Source organism: Mauremys reevesii, linkage group 7, assembly GCF_016161935.1.
Source record: "Mauremys reevesii isolate NIE-2019 linkage group 7, ASM1616193v1, whole genome shotgun sequence".
NCBI lineage: Eukaryota > Metazoa > Chordata > Testudines > Geoemydidae > Mauremys > Mauremys reevesii.
Genome location: NC_052629.1, coordinates 84,710,991 through 84,718,923, shown reverse-complemented (window position 1 = coordinate 84,718,923; position 7,933 = coordinate 84,710,991).

Sequence of the window (7,933 nt, the reverse complement as noted above, 5' to 3'; positions counted from 1 at the left end):
AAAAGAGATGAACACGCTGGTGGGGATAAAATAGAGGTCTGCAAAATGATGAATGGTGTGGAAAAAGTGAATAAGGAAGTGTTATATATCCCTTCACATAACAAGAACCAGGGCTCACCCAATTAAATTAATATGCAGCAGGTTCAAAATAAATCTAAAGTAGTACTTCTTCACACAATGCACCATCAGTCTTTTTAACTTGTTGCCAGGGTGTGTTAAAACATAAGAACAAAAGAATGGCCATACTGGGTCAGACCAAAGGTCCATCTAGCCCAGTATCCTGTCTGCCAACAGTGGCCAATGCCAGGTGTCCCAGAGGGAGTGAACCTAACAGGTAATGATCAAGTGATCTCTTTCCTGCCATTCATCTCCATCCTCTGTCAAACAGAGGCTAGGGACACCATTCCTTACCCATCCTGGCTAATAGCCATTAATGGACTTAACCTCCATGAATTTATCTAGGTCTCTTTTAAACACTGTTATAGTCCTAGCCTTCACAACTTCCTCAGGCAAGGAGTTCCACAAGTTGACTGTGCACTGTATGAAGAAGAACTTCCTTTTGTTTGTTTTAAACCTACTACCCATTAATTTCATTTGGTGGCCCCTAGTTCTTGTATTATGGGAACAAGTAAATAACTTTTCCTTATGTACTTTCTCCACGTCACTCATGATTTTATATACCTCTATCATATCACCCCTTAGTCTCCTCTTTTCCAAGCTGAAGAGTCCTAGCCTTTTTAATCTCTCTTCATACGGGACCCATTCCAAACCCCTAATCATTTTAGTTGCCCTTCTCTGAACCTTTTCTAAATCCACTATATCTTTTTTGAGATGAGGAAACCACATCTGTATGCAGTATTCAACACGTGGGCGTACCATCGATTTATACAAGGGCAATAAGATACTCTCCTCTTATTCTCTATCCCCTTTTTAATGATTCCTAACATCCTGTTTGCTTTTTTGACCACCACTGCATACTGCATGGATGTCTTCAGAGAACTATCCATGGTGACTCCAAGATCTTTTTCCTGATTCGTTGTACCTAAATTAGCCCCCATCATATTGTATGTATAGTTGGGGTTATTTTTTCCAATGTGCATTACTTTACATTTATCCACATTAAATTTTATTTGCCATTTTGTTGCCCAATCACTTAGTTTTGTGAGATCTTTTTGAAGTTCTTCACAGTCTGCTTTGGTCTTAACTATCTTGAGCAGTTTAGTATCATTTGCAAACTTTGCCACCTCACTTTTTACCCCTTTCTCTAGATCATTTATGAATAAGTTGAATAGGATTGGTCCTAGGACTGACCCTTGGGTAACACCACTAGTTACCCTTCTCCATTCTGAGAATTTACCATTTATTCCTACCCTTTGTTCCCTGTCTTTTAACCAGTTCTCAGTCCATGAAAGGACCTTCCCTCTTATTCCATGACAATTTAATTTATGTACGAGCCTTTGTTTGATGAGGTACCTTGTCAAAGGCTTTATGGAAATCTAAGTACACTATGTCCACTGGATCCCCCTGGTCCACGTTTGTTGACCCCTTCAAAGAACTCTAATAGATTAGTAAGACACTATTTCCCTTTACAGAAACCATGTTGACTTTTGCCCAACAATTTATGTTCTTCTATGTGTCTGACAATTTTATTCTTTACTAAAGAAGGCCAGAAGTATAAATGGGTTAAAAAAATGAATAAAATAAGCTCATGGAGACCATTAGCCAAGGTGGTCCAGGATGCAACCCCATGCTCTGGGTGTCCCTATACTTCTGACTGGCATATTCTGGACTGAACAGGGGATGGATCACTCAATAGTTGCCCTGTTCTCTTCTTTCCCTCTGAGGGCTCTGGCACTGACCCCTGTTCAAAGGCAGTATACTGAGGTAGGTGGTCCATTGGTTTTATCCAATATGGCCATTCTTATGTACTTACAAAGCTACCAAGTCATTCTCCCCATGTACTGAGTGAGGATATGTCACAGGAGAGTCAAGATACGTGGGTTGATGTTTGCAGATGTAAAGCATTATACAGCATTTACTAATGGGAGGTGGGTGGGTGAAAATCCACTCTAGTAAGTTATGGTAAAATACAAGTAATAGAATAGCCAGATAAACAATAATTCATCTTCCAGGAGCTGGTATACTCCCCAGCCCTCAAGAACTTCAGTGATTTAGTTTTAAAATATATAGCCAAAGACAGCCCTAATTTAGCCATGGAATGCCATTAATTTAATTAGGCCTGCACAAGGTGTAAACCAGGGTGGAGTTTGGACCTTATTCTCCACTGCCTTGCGCCTTATGAATTCATTTACATCTGAGCAGAGTGAATCTAACACTATCATTCTCTTCTGGAAGAAGTGCAAGGCAATGGGCAGTTTGGCCCTTAGCCCCTTACTTGCTATATAGCATTTGCCAACTTCCTCCTATATTGAGTGTACAGTGGGTCATTTGAATTATAAATAAACCCAGATCATCTAGGTTTTCCTGCACAAGATCATTGGTTCTCTTTCAAACAATTCAGTATCAAAAGCTGAAGCTACTTTAGAGAGCTGCCCTCTAGTGCTGTACAGTAAATTAAGGAGCAGTTGTAAAAGCTTATTTCAGATATTTCAATCAGAGTTTGCCTGTTTTTACACTTTCTATTGTATCTTGTGAAAGTGAAGACATGGCTTCTCATTATAGGCAGGGCTGGTATTGCCATCTATTAGGGTTGCCTTACACTTCCCATTATAAACCCTGCTTTCAGTTGTTTATATCTTTGCCACAGTCTGCTTTAAAAAAAAATTCAGCCAAAACTTCAGCCATTTCCAAGAACAAGGCTAGGAAAAATGAATTTTGCTATGTGAAATTCTAGATACCTTTACTCTAGTGCCTCCATCCTTCAGAGCAGGTATTTTATATTAAGCAAGAGGTGGCCGTTGTGTCAGGGATATGACTTCTGCTGTTCCTGCGTCAATGTAACCAAATTTTGCCACATAAAGCTTTAAAAATTACAGTCTGTACATGCTCAGTAGAGAGATTTTGGCAGCTCAAGTGTCCAAAGATTGTGTGCACACTGGGCGCACTTATGCCTCACATGTAAGAGTATTGCAGATGCACTATCCCCACAGAGGATTTGAACACACTTCCTCCAACCCCAGGCTACAAGGTCGATATTAGACTTTCCCTGTCATAGTTACTCTGGCTGGGACAAGGTGGGGCTGGGCACTAGAACTGAGAGCAGGGAGCATTTTTCTCCTGTGCTCTCAATGGCCCCCTGCTAACACTGAGGTGACCAGACAGCAAATGTGAAAAATCGGGATGGGGTGGAGGATAATAGAAGCCTATATAAAAAAACCCCAAAAAATCAGGACTGTCCCTATAAAATCGGGACATTTGGTCACCCTAAGCATGGAGAAGGGAGCTGCCTGACTCCAGTGCAGAAGGGACCTGGTGAAGTAGGGAAAGGACAGGCGGGGAGTTGATTGGTACAAAGAGGTAGGGGCAGGGAGACAGATTTGAGTCTGTCTGGGGGCAAGAGAAAAACCGACTGGGAGCCAGGCAGGGAAGTGGGGTGGGAGAGGGACTGGACTCTAGTAGAGTGGTATAAAGACAGACTGGATGAGGAGCTGGGAGAGACTGACTGGTTGGTCAAGAAGACTGGGAGCAGTGTGAGGTAAGGACTGGGAATGACTGGGCAAGTAGGAGTTGGAGGGGGAAGACTGACTTGCTGGGCAAGAAGCCTGGGATGAGAAGCCTGATGAGCAGACAGGTGAAGAGCAAGATGAAGAGCAAGTCCAGGGAAGAGTATTGAGATTGGGCAGAACAGCTGTCCACTATAGCATACTCCCCTTGAGAATGGAATAGAACCCAAGATCCCCAAGTCTCACCATTCCTCTGCCATCAACAAGTCTGTAAAACCTACGGCAAAGCATCTCATCCTCCAGTGCCAGCCCACAGAGGATAAAACCCCCAAATGTCTAGTAGCTACATTATCTACTACTATGATCAAAGAAGGATAAACATCTGAAATTTGCTGGAAACATTTGGAAGTAGTGGCATTGCTAATTCAATACATTTGAGAATGTCTCTTGGTGGTTTATGACTAATTGAATATATCATTCCCCTACCCAGTTAAAAGGCAACTAACTAAAGACAATGCACAGCTCAAATTTAATGTAAAATCAAATATTCATTTAACTTTTTCTATTTCACACCAAGATCAGGAAACAAAGCATACATGGATATTGAGGAAGCCAATGGTACATCCCAGCGTGCTTCAGCTAAATGGGATGCATGTAGGGATTATTCTGAAAAAGGTAGAGAGCATCCTCCAAGATGCTGAACACTTACACCTCACTTTACTATAGTAAAGGAGACACTAAGCACCTTGCAGGAGCTGGAACTAACTGGGATGTTTGCTTATTTGGAACATCTCCCATGGAACCTAGTTTTCCTAGTGATAATGAATAGTAGTTACTAATATCTAATAAGGAAACCATTTGCTAAACTTCATTTAACAGGAGCAGCCAACAAGCCATTACCAAGTAGTTAACTGGCAGATGTTAATAGATGAAGTTTACAAGTCCAGTCCTTAGTCCCAAACCTCTTCTTACTTGTCTTCTCTAGAGAAGTAGGCAGTGTTAAAACACGGCCAAAGTTGTGTTGATTAATATGAGGTAAAACAAACATTGTAGTCAGTATACATTTAACATTGTTAGCTCAACCTGGGTAAACCCTCCTGGAACCACAGAGTTAACTGCAGCCAACTGATAGGATAAATAGATTCACGGAACACTAACCTCAAGGCTTGTTCAACATTACGCATGTCATATGACACCCCTTTCTCCCCCAGGTCATGTTCTAATAGGATCTAATTTCCTAATGGACATAATCCCAATAAATTCCACCACTCTTACAACAATCCCAGTCCTGCAAGGTGGTGAGCATCTTCCAGTTACTGAAGTGGTTCAGCAGCTCCCAGGAAGAAGGATCAAAGGAAAATGAAGAGCAAAGAGTATTATTTTTACTCAGTATAGTACTTTGTCAGAATTTTCAGACTTCTTGTAATGGCCTTTAATCAGGGCAGCTGATTCATCAAGACAATAGGCTACTTGTATTTCTAATTAATACAGTTGTACTAGTATTCATTTCTGATAGGAGATATTTAAATACAATACCGGGTATTGAAACTGTCAAGTAATGCGAATGTTAGAACCAGAGCAATATCACTTGAGGAAACAGTGTTTAATATGATAATAAGGAGGGAGAGCAAAAATCTCTCTTAAGGAGATGATATGGAAGTGGGGAGCACCATGACAATTGAGTAGGAAACAAGTAGGATGGCACAACATAGTGCCAATCTACATATGTCTGCTATCAGGACTTAAATTCTCAAAAAATATATCCTGGAATGCCCCCCCCTCCCAAATTTGGGGGATCTGCACTTTAGCCCCATGGGGGGATGGAGAGGGGCAAATATTCCTTGCAGGGCTGAAGCCCTGAGCCCTGGCACCACGCCCCAGCAGGGCTGAAGCCCTGTGGGAAACACCAGGGCTCCTGTGGGTTTGAAAATATTTACTAGAGCTCTGCTCAGGTGGGCTCTGGCCTATTATAGGGACAATATCATAATTCTAGGGAGAAAACTCTAAATTGGAATTTGAGAGAACTGTGTGACAGTGTTTGGACAGAACCACAATCTATCTTTTGTACTGTGTCCTGCTAGTTAGCAGCAAACAGCTTGGTCAGACTTCCAAATTTTCCACGTAGATGGGGTCAGGGAGAGGGTATTTTCTTAGGCTGGGCCTCATTTACAGGAATCTTCTGAATCCTGTCAATTTCCAGTAGAATTTTTGGTGCTGTTTCCATAACATGTCCTAATTAATTAGGACATGTTATGGAAACAGTTGTTCTACTGTCCCAAACAACTGTTTAACTCCCCCTTGTTTCCATCATACTGCTACCCCTTGGACCCAAGTGGTCAGCCAAATTCAGGGTGTTGGTTGTTCCAGTTTGGATGAGAAATTCATTCTAGAGCCATTTTAAAAAATCCATTGTTATTTAGAAGATTATACATGAAGTCCCCTTTCCCTGAACACAATAGGAATCAATCAGGAAGAGACAGTTTCTTTGCTCACTGTTAAAAGTCTTTCTATCTAGCACTCTGTACCCAAAAAGCTTTCTGTCAGGACCACATCATCAGCATTTCTGTTACTGTCTGATTAACTTTGTCTGCTTCCCCTCACACCCTCCCTTGCCCAAACCATGTCCAACCAAAACTCTCCATCCACATAGTTCAAATCCCTGGGCAGACGCCCATATGCCATTGTTCAGATGAGGGGCTGCTTAACCATCTCTCACAGCTATCTTAAATGAAGGACAGCATTTACACCAGACCCATAACAAGATTTAACCCAATCCACATCAGTAATTTCTTGTACGTGCATTAAGATGATAAGGATTGGATGCCATTGAACCAAGATTGGGATTTTTTTTTAAACATGTGCAGTGCCCAGGAGCGTGTTTAGTTACAAATATTTAATAAAATTCAATAAAAGCAAAATACTCATCTAATTTGTTTATATTACAACAACCACCTGAGGTCTTCACTAGGATTAGAGCTGCATTGTGCTACATGCAGTGCAGACATATAGCGATATATATTCCCTGTCCATAAAAGTTTACAATTTAATTTGAAATTAGATGGATCAGTTGGGTTTAAACATGCACTGGGAGAAAATAAGGGTTCCACTGATAACAGTAATAAGATCACTTGGTTGGCTAGACTAGCTAAAGCACAACTTGAAAGTTGTTCTTAAATAGTCTGCTTACTTTAATTCGATTTGTTGTATTATTCTTTGTTTTATTTTCTCACCTATTATTGTATTTTAGCTTCTGCCTACTTTTAATTTGCCTTTTTAGACTTGGTTTTACAGTGTTGTCCAAAAGTTCTTGTCTCATTGTAGCAGGCACTGTACAAAAAGTGTCAGTCCTTGCCCCCAAATAGATTGTGCTCTAAATAAGCCTTTGTCTATCCATTAAGTCTATTGTATTTACAATTATATTATGGTAATGGAATTTTTACCTTCCTTTTTTCCCTGTCCATGTCCTTCAAGATGATCTCGCTGCACAAGGGAGGTCTCCTTAGGGAGGACTGGGGGCCTTTTCTAGATTCTCCTTGGCAGGAGAAATTGACACAGCCTACTCAATAGGTGACTCGTGTCCTGTATCCCTCAGTCTTTTCAGCTTATTATTCTAGCTTCTGCAACTACTTCCAGGGACCAGCAAGGGCCTTTTTTATTAGGCTAAGTATTAAATACATTTCTGCACATGAGCAGTAATTTTTCTGGGAGGTCCATCATCAACTGTAGACATGAGATCATGTATCCTGAGAAACACAATTTGGTGGCTGAAGTAGACAGGATGTGTTTTGGTACCTCACTTTCAAGGCTCAGTAACTCCAGAATCTCAACATCTCCCAGTTTCACCTCGCTGATCGTTTTAGCAAGGAGACATCAGTTTACCTACACTGGACTTGATTCTTCTGAAGCCATTTTTACATCTGCCCTTAACTTTAGTTGTGTTAATCCTGATTTAAGAGATCAAAATTTAGCTCATAGAATCCAGTGTTGTGAGGCACTGAACAACCTCTTTTTTCCTGTTTCCAAGTTGAGGAAGTTCAGCACCTAACAGAACTGGATCAGTATGTGCCTTTGTTTTGATTTTATAGAAGTTTAAGACAGCTCAAAGATTCACTATTAAGGGACTAGCATAGTCAGATCATGTCCATGAACAGAAGAATCCTGTGAAGTCCTTCATGTATAGATGAAAGGTATAAAGGTCACTACTAAAACTGGAAGAGTGCAATACAACTCATGCTCTCTCACTTCTAAAGTTTCACCTTTTACAAAATCTATATAAAAAGTAACATTGGAAGAAGATGCATTAGAGTACT